The sequence below is a fragment of the Nicotiana sylvestris genome, chromosome 9, assembly GCF_000393655.2.
Source record: "Nicotiana sylvestris chromosome 9, ASM39365v2, whole genome shotgun sequence".
NCBI classification, from domain to species: Eukaryota; Viridiplantae; Streptophyta; class Magnoliopsida; order Solanales; family Solanaceae; genus Nicotiana; species Nicotiana sylvestris.
In genome coordinates, this window is record NC_091065.1 from 159,836,942 (window position 1) to 159,854,917 (window position 17,976).

Sequence of the window (17,976 nt, forward strand, 5' to 3'; positions counted from 1 at the left end):
AATGCAAATGGTCTCTCTTCGACTAGAATATAGGAAAGGCTACCCATACTCTCAGCCTTTCTACTCAACGCATCGGCCACCATTGGTCTTCCCGGGATGATACAGAATGGTGATATCATCGTCTTTTAATAGCTCTAACCACCTCTGTTGCCTAGTTTAGATCATTTTGCTTAAACATGTTTTATAGACCGATGATCTGTGGATAACTCACAAGATACGCCGAAGAGATAGTGCCTCCAAATCTTCAATGTGTGTAAAATGGCAGCCAAATATAAATCATGAATGGGGTAGTTCTTCTCATAGGGCTTCAACTGGCGCGAAGCATAAGCAATCACCCTACCATCTCAAGTCAAGACACACCAAAAACAAATCCGTAAAGCATCACAATACACTATATAAGACTTCGATGCTAAAGGAAAAACTAGAACTGGAGTTGTGGTCAAGGCAGTCTTGAGCTTCTAAAAGCTCTCCTCACACTCATCTGACCACCTAAATGGGGCACCCTTCCAAGTCAATCTAGTCAAAGGAGATGCGATGGATGAGAAACCCTCCATGAAACGACGATAATAACCAGCCAAGCCTAGAAAACTCCGGATCTCTATAGCAAAAGATGGTCTTGTCCAACTTTGAACTGCCTCTACCTTCTTTGGATCCACCTTAATCCCCTCATTGGACACCAAAATCCCAAAAACACCACTAAATTAAGCCAAAACTCACACTTGGGGAATTTAGCATATAGCTTCTTCTCCCTCAAGGTCTGAAACACAATCCTCAAGTGGTGCTCATGATCCTCATGATGGTAGGATATAATTACATGTTTTAGTCACTTATTTCACTCTAATTTACTACACTTTAATCGTGTTTGAGCGTTAATCGCTAGTGCTTTGCACTTATTGTGTGTTTATTCCTTGTAGGAGTGATTCCGAGTGATGTAGATGTTATGGAGCTAATTTAAGATATTTGGAGCTTTGAAGTCAGAGTAAAATCCCAAGGAATAAAGTCGGGATCACGTTCGGGGGTTGAGGACCAAGCTTGGATATCAAAAAGTGAGCAAAACGGAAAACATTAAGAATTCTCCACAGCTGCGGCGCGTGGGGCACCGCGGCTGTCTGCCTGTTATGAAATTACACACTCCTTGATAAACTCCACTACTTCCCCTCCTGGCATGTCGCCCCATGTAGTGTGCCTATACAAATTTTACGGAGTAGTTGTCTTATTTTCCGTAGGAAAAGGTGTTTTCGTATGGGCCTTACCCTACTTGGTATAAATACATAAAAAATATTATTTTTGGAACTTTTGACACATATAAGACCTAAGGAGACTAAGGAGGAGTTGTATAAGCAAAAGAACAAGGAATTCATCATTCAATCCTCACTCAAGACACGAGTTTGGATCATTTTATGTTTTTCTATACTTTAAACATATTTGTGATGAATTTCTCCATATCTATGGAGTAGTTTCCTTTAGGGTTTGATGGATTTGGTGTAATGATATTTTTTGGTGGATTATAACTCTATTTTTATGTATTGAATTGTTTGGATGATTTAATTGTTGCATCTATATTCACTTGTTCATGTAATCAAGAGAGGCATAACTTGTGATATCTTTGCATTATATTGTTGGTTGAGTTCATTAATTCTTCTTAGTAATCGAAAGAGGCTAGTTGAGCCATTGATTAAACCTAGTTAGGAGGATAATCAAAAGAGGTTCTCCTGAAGACCAATCCACTATGAATTTTTGCATATCTTCACCGAGCTTAACTTAGTTCATTTTGTGAGGTTGAGACATAATCGAGAGAGGAGTTTCTACTAAACGTTTGAACTAATAATTGAGGGAATTTGAGAGACTCACTTGAACATTAGAAGTGAATTATATAGAGCTAAATCCCGGTCAATTATCTTGCATCTATCCTATCAAAACCCTAGGTTCTCCCATTGATAACCTTCTTTGCTCATTACTTGTGTCTGTTGTCATTAGTCAATTTTTTAGACTCTTAGTTAATTTGAGTTTTAATCACATAAATCTCAACTAGTGATCATCTTGGATAGCAATCAAGCTAGAAACTACGAGAACATTGTTCAAATCCAATCCATATGGATATGATATTATATTATACTATATTCGACTAGCGTGCATATTTAAGTGTGTGTTTTGAGATTGTCAAATTTTGGCACCGTTGTCGGGGATTGGCAATTAATTGTGTTTCAAATAGTTTGTAATGCTAATTTAGGAATTTTTTCTTTTATTTTATTTTCTCTTTTTATGGGGTATTCTTTGACTGTGCGCAGGCTACAGGTTTAGATTGATGCATGACTTGATATTCTAGGAAAGAATTTCTACCATACGAACTAGAGATAGAAAAATGACTACGACAGCTGAGGAAGGAAAGAAATCTCCCTAAGAATATAGAGAAGGTTGGGAAATCCTCAACGAAGGAAAATATGGCTGGAGACGATGGTAATGTAGATTGGCTGCAAGAGAGGCAGCCCAACAACGAGAAAAAGTTGTACAGGAAGTTGAGGAAGCAGTGATTAGAGATGCACAAATTATCTATGAAGAGGAGAGGGTTAGCAGAATTGCTCAAAATTAGCCCTTAGTTGCAACCCAGTTCGAAAATGTAGCTCCGGATGCTGGGAGACCACCTGGTGATTATGCTAGACCGATCAACAACCAAGGATTATCAAGTATTAGATAACCTCCAGTTTGCAGCTAATAATTTTGGATTGAAGCAAGGGTTGCTCCAAACCCTTCAAAACTGATGTGTCTTCAGAGATAAGATTGTATACGGCGAAATTGGAGGGTCTAATTCCTCATCATCGAGGCACCCCAAATGATCACCTCGAAGGCTCGAAGCTGCAAGGCTATAGTCAGGATTCCTCCCTCGAGGTTCGTTGATGCTCGACCTAAGGACAATGCTGGCCATGGCTATGGAAGAAATGGGGAGTTCCCAAGGTACACGACTAGGACTTACAGAGCCTAGTGGACTACCCTAACCTTGAATGAAGGTGTCATCTAGTTGTCCCATCCCCTTACCTTTGTAATTAATGCATTTTTGTACTATGATAGGAGGGGTCCTTGTCATTTTGTAAACCCATGTTGTTGCTCCAGTGGCTCCACATGAAATATACAAGAACATTCTCTTCGCTTTCTAATATACTCTCTTGATATTATCGCTTTCATTTATTATCTTCATTGTTGTTCATCATTTATTGCTTCTCATTGGCAATAAAGAGCCTCCATTAATTTTATTATAACTGTTAGTCATACTTCGACCCCCCTGGATAGCTCCCAGCCGAGCTCCGAAATCGACCTCGAGGCCCTGAATCGACAAGCTAGAGGCCCAATAATTGGCTTATCGGTTCGGTTATCACTTTGTTCCTCACTCTTATTTCATTTCTAAGTCTCACATACATAGTATCAACTGCGTAACAAACTAGCATAAAAATAGATAACGTATTTTTAGAACCCCATAATCAAATTTAATTGTTATTACCATTTTCACGGTAAACAGTTTGGCGCCCACCGTGGGGTTAAAAATAATAGTAATTATTTTTTTGTTGGTTTAGCTACACAACACAAGTTATCTTTCACGCTTTTTCTTGCCCAAGATCTTCGATTTCGGGCTCAAAATGTCTAACTCAGTGAATGGAGGTGAAAACAACAATCTTAAGGACCACGGAGAAAACGGTGTGGGTGTTCCAGGTGTTGGTGTGCCACCACAAAACCCTAGGAATGCGCCAGAGCCAAACCCCATGGATGCGGTCTCGTGCGACGCCCAACGCATCAATATAAGCTCCCACACTGACAGGAGCGTCCGCCAAGGGGATCCATAAGAAGATCAGAAAGCCCCGACCAGGGAAGAACGCGAGGTTAGCCTTCATGTTATTTTTGAAATGTCACAGGCACAACAGATGTCTATCGCTCAGCTGCTAAGTCACCAGAAAACTCCTAGCACAGTAGTACCGGGGACAGCTCCCCCAGTTGAACAGGTACCGGAGAGATCGAGCAACAACGGGTCAATGACCGATCCCATCATAGTAAAAATGCTCGAGGACCTCACCAAAAAGATCAAATCGGGCGAGAAAATGATAGAGTCTAACGACAAGAAGGTCAAGACCTACAACTCCAGGGTCGACCAAATTCCAGGCGCACCCCTGGTCCTGAAAGGCGTGGATTCGAAGAAGTTCATACAAAGGTCATTCCCAGAGGAGGATGCCCAGAAACCCATTCCATAGAAGTTCAGAATGCCAGAACTCCCAAAATACAATAGGACCTCAGACCCCAATGAGCACGTTACTGCTTACACTTGCGCAGTAAAAGGCAATGACATAAAGGACGATGAGATCGAGTCCGTCTTACTAAAGAAGTCTGGGAAAACACTCTCGAAGGGGCCATGATGTGGTATCACAACCTAGCTCCTAAATCCATAGACTCATTTGCCATGCTGGCAGACTCCTTCATGAGGGCACATGTCGATGCCATCAAAGTAGCGACAAGGAAATCTGATGTATTCAAGATCAAGCAGAGGGAGAGCGAAATGATGCGAGAGTTCATGTCTCAATTTCAAACGGAACGAATGGAACTACCGTCAGTCTCCGACGATTGGGCAGTGCAGGCCTTCACTCAAGGGCTGAAGGAACAAAGTTCGGTGGCTTCAAAGCAGCTGAAATAGAATCTGGTCGAGTATCCCGCTGTGACCTGGTCAGACATCCACAACCGACACCAGTCGAAGATCAAGGTTGAAGATGACCAACTAGGATCCCCATCGGGCTTAGTATACCCAAGCAAGCTTCTGGCGAAGGAGCCAAAGACAAACAAAGAAAGGTATCAACCATATACCGAAGACAGAAGGAATGTCCGGAGGCGCAACCTACCTCGCAACGATCGAAGGATAGACCAAGGACAGAATCCTTGGGGGCTCATCACCAGAGCTACATTCGATAGGAACGTGGGTCCAACTGAGGCACCTCGCTTATCAAAGTACAACTTCAATGTAGATGTATCAGACATCATGTTCGCCATCAGAAAAATCAGAGACACCAGGTGGCCCAAGCCTATGCAATCAGATCCCTCGCCAAGAAATCATAATTTAGTGTGTGAATTTCACAACACACATGGCCACAATACCGAGGATTGCCACCAACTCCGAGAAGAGGTAGCCCGACTACTTAACAAAGGTAACCTCCGGGAATTCCTCAGCGACCGAGCCAACAATCAGTTCCGATAAAGAGAGGCGACCAAAAATAACAAGACGAATGAGCCACAACATGTCATCCACATGATCTTGGGAGGCATCGACGCCCCATAGGAGCCCGTGATGAGAAAAACAAAAATATCTATCGTCAGGGAAAAGAGAACTCGGGGTTATATACCCGAGGATGCTCTCACATTCAGCGATGAGGACATTGAGACCTTATCTCAGCCTCACAATGACACATTGGTAATCTTTTTCCTTGTAAATACATTTCAAATTAAATGTGTATTGGTGGATCCAGGTAGCGCGGCCAACATTATCAGGTCGAGGGTGGTAGAGCAGCTCGGACTGCTTGACCAAATCGTGCCCTCCACTCGAGTCCTCAATGGATTCAATATGGCAAGTGAAACAATGAAAGGAGAAATCACCCTCCCAGTCAATGTGGTCAACCCAACCTAGAATGCCAAATTTCAGGTCATCGATCGAGACATGAGATACAATGCTTTGCTCGGGAGGCCGTCTATACACTGCATGAGAGAAGTACCATCCACCCCCATCAAATGATGAAATTCCTGACAAAGGATGAGATAAAAATTGTCTACTGGGAGCAGCATGCGGCAAAGGAAATATTCGCGGTGCATGACGTAACACCGGCGCCAATACCTCAACCACCGAAGGAGCCAAAGGATAAGCAAACGATAAAATAGCGATGACAAGTTACATTCTCGGCTACGCCTGACTTAACAAAATGAAGGACCGTACCGAGTCCTCATAATAAACGATTGAGTCACACCGAGATCCGAAGCGTTGTTTGTACTAAGGTATGACCATTTCCCTTTTTCAGTTGCATTTTATACTAACCGAAATGCAGGTATCTGACCGAAGCAGCCAAAGCTCTTCCCAGCCCGAAGGCCTTAGGTTTCAAAAGTATGCATTGTACTATTTTCCTTCGGCCTGGTTTCATCCCGAGAAGGGTTTTACCAGCAAGGTTTTTAACGAGGCAACATTTATATGCTACCTAAGAAAGATCCAACAAGTAACCAAGGCTTCTTTTGCAATCAACCTCGAACACTGGGGGCATCCCCTGAAAGGTCATCCACTCGGAAAAGATAAGAAATGCCAAATGGGGTCCCAATAGGAAAATGATGTACCAGGCCAAATGGTCGAACGAACCGTGTTTGTATAGTCGGGTCCCCCGACGGCGAAAGCATGTATACTTGTACCAAATAATTGAAGAATATCTTTTATCAAAGCATCTCACACTCCAAAAGAAGCTTGGCACCTTCGCAAAAATGACTTCTCCGCCGAAAATGTCCCGAACACTCGGGGACTGGCATCAACAATTCAACACCTGAACGATCTCCGGGTCGGGACTCCAAGCTCATAAGACCTCAACGAGGCAACATGAAAGTCACGAAGCATCTCCAAGGCCGAAAGTCCCCCGAATACTCGGGGGCTGGCATCAAAATCTCCAAAAAACACATGACCTTTGGGTTGGGATCTCCGAAATTGTAAGCCATCATGAGGCAATACAAAGTTTACAAGTGACGGCTTCCGAGCCAATATACCCTCAATGACTCGGGGACTGTCGCCAATCGCCACTCGCTAAAAAAACTCGAGTCCATAAGACCCGGAGCGGGCATACTCGGTCTCGTAAGACCTACATAAGGCAGCAACAATTTCTGTAAGACCTCAAGCAAGGCATGAACAATACTTGTACCAAGTATCCATATCTGTAACACCTCAATCAAGGCATAAACAATATTTGTATCAAGTATCCAAAATTGTAAGACCTCAAAGGCATGTAAAACTTGTAAGACCTTACTAAAGGCATAAACCTGATCTCAAATATTTGGCATATATCGAACATGTAAAACCCCTTAAAAGGCATACCCTCGATATAGATGTCGAAACTACTTCACTTGGGACTCAAAGGCTCCGGCCGAACACAAATGACTCCGGTCACATGGATGTACCAGCCGAACTAACACGACTTGGGGACGCCCGACTGTCGCTACAAAATCACAGGCCTTCAATTACTTCAAATCTACTTCGAAAACAACCGGTTAAATAGGCTACCCTCGACAAAGGCAAAAGATCTTCGACCATGCCAGCTCCTAAACATCAGCTTTGAGATACTCAGCCTCTGATCCAAACCTCCTGAGCTGCTCGATCATCTCCATATAATGACTCACAATCGAGGTTTTTTATTAAACCGTCGAAAAGTCAGGCAAAAATTATTTCAAAGTCCTTAATGAGGGAAAAATAAAGCCTACATAAAAGGTCGCATCGACCCAAGGCGCAAGAGCCATTGTCTCCATCCCACACATAAAAGGTTGTTTTGAACCAAAGCATAAGAGCCATTATCGCCAACTTAACGAGCCTCAAGGCCACACACATAAAAGGTCACATCGGTCCGAGGCGTAAGAGCCATTGTCGCCAACCCACACAAATACAAAACTTGAGGGTCAAATGAGTTCGAGTCGTAACCCGATTCGGAGACTAAACCCAAAATAGTTAACTAAAATATGCCTAAGAGAAAGGTGTAAGAGTCACTGTCACCAGCCCATATATATAAAAAAGGTCGCATCGGCCCAAGGCATAAGAGCCATTGTCGCCAGCCCACACAAATACAAAACTTGAGGGTCGAGTGAGCTCGAGTCGTAACCTGATTCGGATAATGAACCCAAAACAGTTAGCTAAAAAGGTCGCTTCGACCTAAGGCGTAAGAGCCATTATCGCTAGCCCGCACTAAAAGGCTGCATCAGCCTAAGGCGTAAGAGACATTGTTGTCAGACCAAACAAATACAAAACTTGAGGGTCGAATGAGCTCGATCATAAATGATTCAGAGATTGAACCCAAAACAGTTAGCTAAAAAGGTCGCTTCGACCCAAGGCGTAAGAGCTACTGTTGCCAGCCCGCACTAAAAGGCTGCATCGGCCCAAAGTGCGTAAGAGCCCACAGGCCAGCCTAACGAGCCTCAAGGACATATTACGGATCTAAGGATTCCTACCAACTCAGAGACCAGTTCACCTGGCCAAGTTCGAGACAAAAAGAAATACAAAAGAAATAAAGCCGCAAGGTTTTCTTTTATACACATACGTTAAAAAATGCAATCTCCATCTACAAGCATGCTTTGAAAATTCTACATACAGATGGCAAAATCTATGCCCCCCCCCCCCGGGGGGCTATGGCCTACCGGCCTCATCTTCGCTTTCTTCAACATCCGGCAAAAGTAACTGAGCATCACGCTCATCCGCCCTCGCTCGCGCCAACTCTTCAGAGAGGGAAAAACCCCTAGCACGTATCTCCTCGAGGGTCTTTCTTCGATATTTGCAGCTGGCGTATTCTTCAATCCTCCCTTCGCGGTCGAGGATTCTTCTTAGCTCAGCTTGAGCATCGGCAACATCCTTTGAATAGATCACCATCTCCTAGTCAGCCTTAGTTCAGCTTATTATAGCTTCATCCCGGGCATCAACGATCTCAGCCTTGATCTTCGAAAGCTCGGACTCAAGCTTCATAATCATTTCTGTCTGAACCAAAGCGTTATCACGAGCTAGGCAAAGTTGAACCTCAAAAGAGGGAACTTTAGCCAGAGCATCCTTCCCCTCTAAAGCCTGAGCTTCTGCCCGAGCTTTTAGTTCATCATGCTCTCTCCTAGCCTGGCCAACTTCACCCCGAAGTCACCCCGGGGCCTCCATCTTTTTTTGCAATTGAAATAAATGAAGAACTAGCCTCAGAAGCAGGAAGGAGGAATGCACACTCACCCGGGACAAAAAATTACCTGCCCTTTTAAGTGATTCTTGTAATTGACGCTCTGGCCCACCTCATACCACAAGTGTACCAGATAGACTTCCTTTTCATTACAAAAGAGCCTAAGGGATCTCTCCTCATCCAGAGCTTTCCGTAACCTGGCTTCACAACGAACCAGCCCAAACTTAAGCTTGTCAAAGGCCTGCAAAAGAAAATCCAATAAGGAAGGGAAGGCGCGCAGCTCAAAAGGCATGTGCTGAAACTCACCACGAAGTGAAGCAGTTGGGCTTCCTCGAAGGCTTAGTGCACATCTACCAACCTAGTTCCCCCAGCTCTGAAAGTATCGACTCCGGTTGAGGCACGGTCGCTCGATGTATGCGACCCAGGGTTTCTAGTACTTCTCGAAGTACTGTCGATGGAAACAGAAGGCGACAACGATGGAGAAACCCTCTTTCCTGAACCAAGAACCACGGACGTGGCAGGCTTGGATGATGCTTCCACTCCGAAGCCCCGGTCCCATTTTGTCTTGCTTCGAGCATCGTCGCCCTGTAAAAGCGTCTCTTGCTTATTATTGTCTTTCTTTAGCCCGGAAGTTGGCATCCCTTCCCCTTCTCCAAAGGAGCATGGCCTTGCCTCAAAAGTCACTTCGATGTCTACAACAGCAAGATTACTATGCACAAAGGGAAAATGCATCTCCAAATAAAAGAAGGGAAAGAAAAAAAATAGCACAACACGACCATGATATTTTGCTTCCCATCTACCCCAGGACAAAACTCGCCACTTACGCTCATCACAGGTCGAGTGGGTCACCAACTTCCAAACCCAATCCGGCAAATCAGGAACATCGCCTGGTGCCCACGAAACCGCTGTAGAAGAAGAAAGGAAGGAACAATTATGAAACCTGCTTTCGCAATAGACAAAACCGAGAAGGCATGGGATGCACCACTTACGTGTATAATTCCACTCCTCAGGGAATGGCATAAGCTCCACGGGGATAATGTTAGCGGTCCGCATTCGGACGAAGCGACTCATCCATTCCCGGTCTATATCTTCTTTGTCATCAAGAACAAAGGGCACGATCGATCGACATTGCAATGTTAGCAAACCTCGATGGTGAAAGGGCTGATACAACCTAACAAGATGACTTAGCGTGAGTTCAAGCCCCGCCTTCTCCACGAAAAATCTCATCATCAACACTGTTCGCTAGAATGATGGGTGGACATCTGCCAAGGTAACCCGATACTTTAAACAAAAGTCAAGCACAATCCTGTCAAGAGGGCCCAACATGAAAGGATAAGTGTACACATTTAAAAATCCATCAGCATGATCTGTGATGCCCTCATCCGGGGAAAAGGTCTGTATTACTACTTTCTCCCCCCATCCACAGTCTTTTCTCACTAACTCAAGGTGCTCTTCTACTATCAAAGAAGTAATCTTCGTGGTATGCTCTCATTGGTCCTGAACGCCGGAGGTGGAACTCTCCCATCCCTGCTGAACAGAGCCCGATGCAGCAGCCATGGCTATGGAAAAATCAGAAAGCTAAAGCAGGAATCTGTGCTGGTACATTAGTGTTGAAGTGATGAGAGATTGAACGCAGAAAAAGAAAGGCAACTAATTGAAATGGTGGAATCTCCAAAAGATCAGAAAATGATGCTATTTATACATTGAAAAAATGGGGACGATCCGCCTACCTCAAGGCCGATTAGAAACACTGACTGATGTTATCAAATTGCCTCAACAACTTGGCAACCATATCGTACATTGGGCGATGCCATGTAAATGTATCAAGAGCGTAAATCCTCGTATCATTGCCAGTTTCGAGGTGGTACCCTACCTTGAGGACCTCCATCAAAAAGGAGTTAGGCTCTAAGAAGCCAATAACATCATTGCCAGTCCCGAGGTGGTAACCGACCTTGAGGACCTCCATCAAAAAGGAGTTAGGCTCTAAGAAGCCAATAATATCATAGCCAGTCTCGAGGTGATACCCGACCTCGAGGACCTCCATCAAAAAGAAGTTAGGCTCTAAAGAAGCTAATAACATCATCGCCAGTCTCGAGGTGGTACCCTACCTCGATGACCTCCATCAAAAAGGAGTTAGGCTAAAGAAGCCAATAACATCATCGCTAGTCCTGAGGTGGTACCCGACCTCAAGGACCTCCATCAAAATGAAGCTAGGCTCTAAAAAAGGCCAACAGCATCATCGCCAGCCTCGAGGTGGTACCCGACCTCATGGACCTCCATCAGGAAAAGGTTAGGCTCTAGGAAGCCAACGACATCATTACAAGTCCCGAGGTGGTACCTGACCTCGGAGACCTTTTTCAAAAGGGAATTAGGCTCCAAGAAAATAAGCATTTAAACTCCACCCGTATGGGCTTGGCCCCTGGGTACCGTCTGAGTTCGGACAAACCCTCTTCCAGGATCTATCTACAGTGCCTTGAGGATATCTACACTAAGTTCAAAACAAGTTTCCAGGAGGTCCGGATTTGAATGAACCTCCACTCGGGGACTTCCCTCAAAATCTCAAAGGCATTCCCTGTCCACGGGCCTCTGAGCAAATTTCCCCTCAAAGATCACCTTAGAGCCTACGTGATAAACCATGGTCTCAAGGCTCGAAGCGTTGCTTTCATTCAACTTGATCAAGAGTCCCGACAACCAGAACAATCCAAGAAATGGTGAATGGTTCCACGAGAGGTCGTATTAGTCAATCAAAGGCCAGAAAAAACGTTCATATCTGGGCTCGATATTGGTACCGACCGGTAGAATCATACATTCAGAATCTCCATAAACATAAATAAAGGGGAATGAAGGAAAATACAGCAAGTATCAAAGAAAAAATTAAAGAAACTTCTTTGTATTCAGAAAACACTTGATTACAAAATCCCTCGAAAGGTCCTTACATATAAACAAAGAAGCAAAAAGGTACACATATAGTAAAAGCCTTGAGCCTAGCCTACTCCCAAAGGTGCATCCTCGGCAGCAGCATCTTCGAGCATCGTCTCCTCGGGCATGCATCCTCGGCGGCAACATCTTCGACCGACACCTCCTCCGGGGTAATATCTCCGAGGGCGAAGTTCAAGAAGAGGAAAGTGACGCAGAAGAAGCAGAAAAAAGAGACATAGCCTGCCGAAGCCATAGGTTGAAGATTTGGCGGGCATCAACCCTACTTGCATGGCTGCTCCAGATCTGCCTTCTAGGACATTGTGTCGTGCAAGCCTAATGGTCGGTTGTGCCATTTTATCCCTTGGAAAACCAACGGGATGAAGTGCCACACCAGGACGGGGTAGGAGAGTGAGCAGCGGTGTATAGTCCGAATGCTCTCCCGAGAAGCGGTGTAGAGTCCAAACATCCTCCTAATCAGAAGATATTAGAGCTTCTATCTCATCACCTTGAACCACCGACGACATCAGTAACAACCGTAACAACAACAATAACAACAACGACAAGATTGTATAATCTCTCTCGATAAAGAAAAGCCCAGGGAAAATGCCATGGCGTGGTTGATGAGAACTTCGCCGTAAGACCTTAAGGTCGTATACCCCAAACATGTTGAGTAGCAATGGAGGAGGGTAGTGAGAAAAAAGGGATGGAAAGGTATTGAAAGGCACTTGGGTAAAAAGATAGTACCGGAAGGCCTTTATTTAAGGGTGGGAGTATGGCCAACAACGCCATCAATGCCTTTGAAAGATGGACTGGCAGGCGCAATTAATGTACCATTGGAAACTAGATCAATGGCGATATGGTCCCTTTGGAGAATGGGAATCGGCAGCACATTGAATGACAATGAAAAGACAAGTCCATGGGATGTCCCAGTTATCGTGAAAGCTTACATCATAAGTATGATATCATCAACGTGGCATCATTGCAGGAAGTCCGAAGAGTTGGATGTCAAAATCGTTTCTTATAGCTCATCTCGAAGAAATGCGGGGACTATCTGTATACGGCAAAATCAGAGGGTCCAATTCCTCATTATCGAGGCACCCCAGATGATCACCTCGAAGTCTCGAGGCTACAAGGCTATGGTCGGGATTCCTCCCTTGAGGTTCATTGACGCTTGACCTAATGACAATGTTGGCCATGGCTATGGCAGATATGGGGAGTTCCCAAGGTACACGACTAGAACTGACAGAGCTTAGTGGACTACCCTAACCCTGAATCAGGGTGTCATCTAGCTGTCTCATCCCCTTACCTTTGTAATTAATGCATGTTTGTACTATGTTAGGATTCCCCTCCCATATAAAGGGGATCCTTGTCATTTTGTAAACCCATGTTGTTGCTCCAATGGCTCCCCACGGAATATACAAGAACATTCTCTTCGCTTTCTAACATACTCTCTTGATATTATCGCTTTCATTTATTATCTTCATTGTTGTTCATCATTTATTGCTTGACATTGGCCATAAAGAGCCTCCTTTAATTTTATTATAACTGTTAGTCATACCTCAACCCCTTTCGATAGCTCCCAGCCGAGTTTCGGAATCGACCTCGAGGCCCGAATCGACAAGCTCAAGGCCCTGATAATTGGCATATCGGTTAGGTTATCACTTCGTTCCTTACTCTTATTTCGTTTCTAAGTCTCACATATATAGCATAAACTGCTTAACAAACTAGCATAAAAATAGATCACGTATTTTTAGAACCCCATAATCAAATTTAATTGTTATTACCATTTTCACGGTAAACAAAGATGAACAAAGATCCAAACAACCACTTAATGGACTTCGAGGAGATTTTGAACACCTTTCAATACAATGGTGTGTAACAAGATGCAGTTTATTTAAGGGCTTTCCCCTTCATAATCAAAGATGATACAAAGCAGTGGCTTCGAAGCTTTCCCTAGGGATCTATTAGAACATGGGATGAGATGACTAAAACATTTCTTGATAAATATTTCTATTCAGCTAAAACGGGCAAGTTTAGAAGTGAAATCCATAACTTTTGCCTAGAAGAGACTAAAAGCATGTTTGAAGCATGGGAGATGTTTAAGGAGATCGTTAGAAAGTGTCAACATAGTGGAATTGAACTATGGATGCAACTCCACGACTTTTGGGATGGATTGACACCAGCCTCACGAAGAACATTGAGCAATATAAATGGAGGCTCGTTGATGAAGAAGACTTCAGAGGAGATAGTCACAATTCTTGATGAGTTGTCTGAAGATGCAAATCAGTGGCTCTCTGAGAGTGCTGAAAGAAGAAGATCGACAGGTGTTCACCAGGTTGATGCTAACACATCTGTGCAGGAATAGCTTGATGATATGGCTAAATAAATATGGAAGCTCACTTTGGCTACAATACAAAGTGAGACTCATGCAGGTTGTGATATATGAGGAAGAGGACACCTTACTTATGAATGTCAAGCCTCAACTGAGGAAGTGAATGTTGTGGGAAACTATAACTTTAATGCAATGGGCCAGAGACACCCCAATTTTTCATGGAGTTCATCTAGGGGTGCTGTAAATGTAAGGCGTCAAAATAACCCCAGACCTCAGGGACAAGGAGCTCCAGTCTTCCAAAATCAGTAGAGGTAGTAGTTTTAGTCTCAATAGTCAAATCAGCCTGGTCTAAAAGATCTAATGAAAGCCTTCAATTCCAAGATAGATGAGAGGTTAGACGCTCATGGAGCAGCCATCAAATAACTGGGCACTGGTTTTCAAAACCTAGAAAGACAAGTTGGGCAGATTGCAACTATATTATCTGAGAGAATACCAGGTACTCTTCCCGCTAATACTGAAAGAAACCACAAAGAAAAACTCCCACAAAAGTGTGGATATCCAGGGAGTTTTTCTATACCCTGCTCTTTAGGCACTATTAATTTTGATAAGTCTTTGTGCGATTTTGGTGCCTCAATTAATCTAATGCTATTGTCTATTTACAGGAAACTGGAGAATAAGATTGGAGAGCTAAGGTCAGCACCAATATCCTTGTAGCTGGCAGACCAAACTACTTTGACACCTGAGAGGATAGTGGAAGATGTTTTGATTCGTGTAGATAATTTCGTATTTTCTATAGATTTCATAGTGGTGAATATGAAGGAAAACAAGGATGTACCCCTCATACTAGGAAGACCATTCTTAGCAACGGGTAGAGCTATAATGGATATACACGACAGAAAACTCATGCTTAGAGTGGGTGAGGAGACTGTGACTTTTGAGATAAATGTGAAAATCAGGGTGAAAAAGGAGAAGCCATCTGCAAGTGTTGAGTAGAAAGTGAAGGGCTCAAAAAAGAAGGCTGCAGTTAGTGAAAATGATAAGTGTGGTGTGTACCCCAAGAAGGCTGAGAAGAAGTTGTCTGCATGGATGTGTTCACTAGTTCGGGCTCGTGGAATGGAGCCCGACTTCGATTTAGACGTCGACTAGATATTCAAGGAAGTTTCCTTTACTTTATGCTTTTTAATTGTATATCATGGGGACATGCCACAACTTAAATTGTGGGGTGAGGGATATTTGTATGTTGTATGTATATTAGTTTTAGTTTTAGTTTTGTTAGTCTGAGTAGTTAGATATAGAGAAAAGAAATTGAAAAAAAACATTAAAAGTTTAAAAGTTTCAATTTTTCCTGACGATGGATATCATATCGACAGGTTTCTTGAGGGATTTAAGTCGAAAGAAAAGACAAAATGATTTTCTTTTGTAGGTAGTGTAATAATTCCCCCTTGGTTTTTCTTTGGGCCGCGGTTCTTTTCCAAGGGTTATTTGAATCGAGTGTAGTTAGCTTTTATTTTTGTTAGGAGTAGGAAACCTTGTGCTATGATTTGAATTGGAATCAATATCTCTTGGCTTTGTTATACCGTGAGAATAGTGAGTACTTTAGTTGTGGCATTTGTATAAGTACCTTAAATTGTATGATCTTAGATTTGCTTAACTTCTTTGACTAGAGTGTCTTGATGAGTCCAATCCTAAGTGAGTTATGTGCCATGTGTGTGTGAGGTTTTTGTGTTATTCTGTGCATTGCATTTGATGTCTAGAACTTACCCCGTGTGTTTGCAAAGCGAAATAATAGTTATATTCAGTCTTGGAAGTGATATAGGCATTTCTTTGTTGAGCCAGTTATATGTTATTAGCCACCTAATTGTTATGTATCTTAGTTAATCCCTTTGAGCCAGTAATCCTATTTCTTTGGCAACCACATTACAAGCCTTACCCATTTGTTTGGATTGACCATCTATTTGAACCTTGTACATCTCATGAGCACTTGAAATTGTTATGAACTTTGTAAAAGTTGAAGTGTGGGGTGGTTGGTTTGGCTTTTGAGTGGAACTAATGAAATAAGGTGAAAGGTGCACTATTTTAAAAAAGTAATAGCCGCTTGAATTGAAAAAGAAAGAAAAAAATAGTTGGATTGTTGTTGAAAAAAAAAAGATAAAAAAGAAGTAGGGAGTTAATATATATCGATGTGAAGTTGGAGTTATGTTTTGACATAAGTGTGGGGTTTTGAAAGGTAAAGTGTATGTATTAAAGTTCTTAGGGAGGTGTAGTCACTCTTATATCTAAATGTATCATACCCATCCCACAGCCTACGTTACAACCAATTAAAGTCCTACTTGATCCTTGACTGAATGAGCTCAATTAGTAGAGTAGTACACTACGGGAAAGCCTATGGTGCATCTTTTGTGGCATATGAATATTGTTTCTGAGAGTGAGTGAATTTTTTCTATATTGAGTTCCTAATTGTTTTTAACTTTTATTGTGTGTGGAACTACTATTTATTGTTGTGTGAGGGCACTTGATTCATGAAGGAAAGGTAATATCGTTGACCTCTATATTAGTTTAAGTGAGCGAGTTGTGAATAAGGCGTGGTATTTGTGAGTCAAATCTTGAGGCAAGGATGTTACACTATTGTGCTTAGTCTATTTTAAAGATTCTTGATGTGATGAGTTAGGAGAGTTGTTTAATAAGGTCGCGTCTATATAAAGTGTAGATTGATTGCTCGAGGATGAGTAATGGCTTAAGTGTGGGGTATTGATGGTAGGCTATAATTACATATTTTAGTCGCTTATTTCACTCTAATTTACTGCACTTTAATTGTATTTGAGCTTTAATCGCTAGTTTTTTGCATTTATTGTGTGTTTATGCCTTGTAGGAGTGATTCCGAGTGATGTAGATGATAAGGAGCTAATTCGAGTTATTTGAAGCTTTGAAGTGTGAGTAAAAGCCTAAGGAATTAAGCTGGGATCGCATTCGGGATTCGAGGACCAAGCTTGGATATCAAAAAGCGAGAAAAACGAAAGACTCTGAGAATTCTCCACAGCCACAACACGTGGGGCGTTGTGGCTGTGTAAAATGCTTCTTGTTATGAAATTACACACTCCCTGATAAAATCCACTGCTGCCCTATCTAGCGCGTCTCCCTATGCGGTGCGCCTGTACAAATTTTACAAAGTAATTTCCTATTTCGCGTAGAAAAAGGTGTTTTCGTATGGACCTAACCCTACTTGGTATAAATACATGAAAAATATTATTTTTGGGACTTTTGACACATCTAAGACTTAAGGAGGGTAAGGAGGAGTTGGAGAAGAAAAAGCACAGGAATTCATCATTCTAACCTCACTCAAGACTCGAGTTTGAATTGTTTTATGTTTTTCTATACTTTAAACATATTTGTAATGAATTGTTCCATATCCATGAAATAGTTCCCTTTAGGGTTTGATGGATTTGGTGTATTGATAATTGTTTGAGGATTATAACTCTAGTTTTATGTATTAAATCATTTTGCATGATTTAATTGTTTCATCTATATTCACTTGTTCATGAAATCAAGAGAGGCATAATTTGTGATAGCTTTGCATTATAATGTTGGTTGAGTTCATTAATTCTTCTTAGTAATCGAAAGAGGCTAGTTGAGTCATTGATTAAACCTAGTTAGGAGGATAATCAAGAGAGGTTCTCCTAAAGACCAATCCACTATGAATTCTTGCATATCTTCACCGAGCTTAACTTAGTTTATTTTGTGAGGTTGAGATATAATCGAGAGAGGAGTTTCTACTAAATGTTTGAACTAATAATTGAGTGAATTCGAGAGACTCACTTG

At 42.5% G+C, this 17,976-nt stretch overlaps 1 non-coding gene across 1 annotated transcript; it reads right to left on the reverse strand.

The window, feature by feature from the left end:
• Window positions 1-13,857: 13,857 nt before the first annotated feature.
• Window positions 13,858-13,964, reverse strand: LOC138878871 (small nucleolar RNA R71). Its single transcript, XR_011402643.1, has one exon. It is a non-coding gene; the product is annotated as a small nucleolar RNA R71 (small nucleolar RNA).
• Window positions 13,965-17,976: the final 4,012 nt, after the last annotated feature.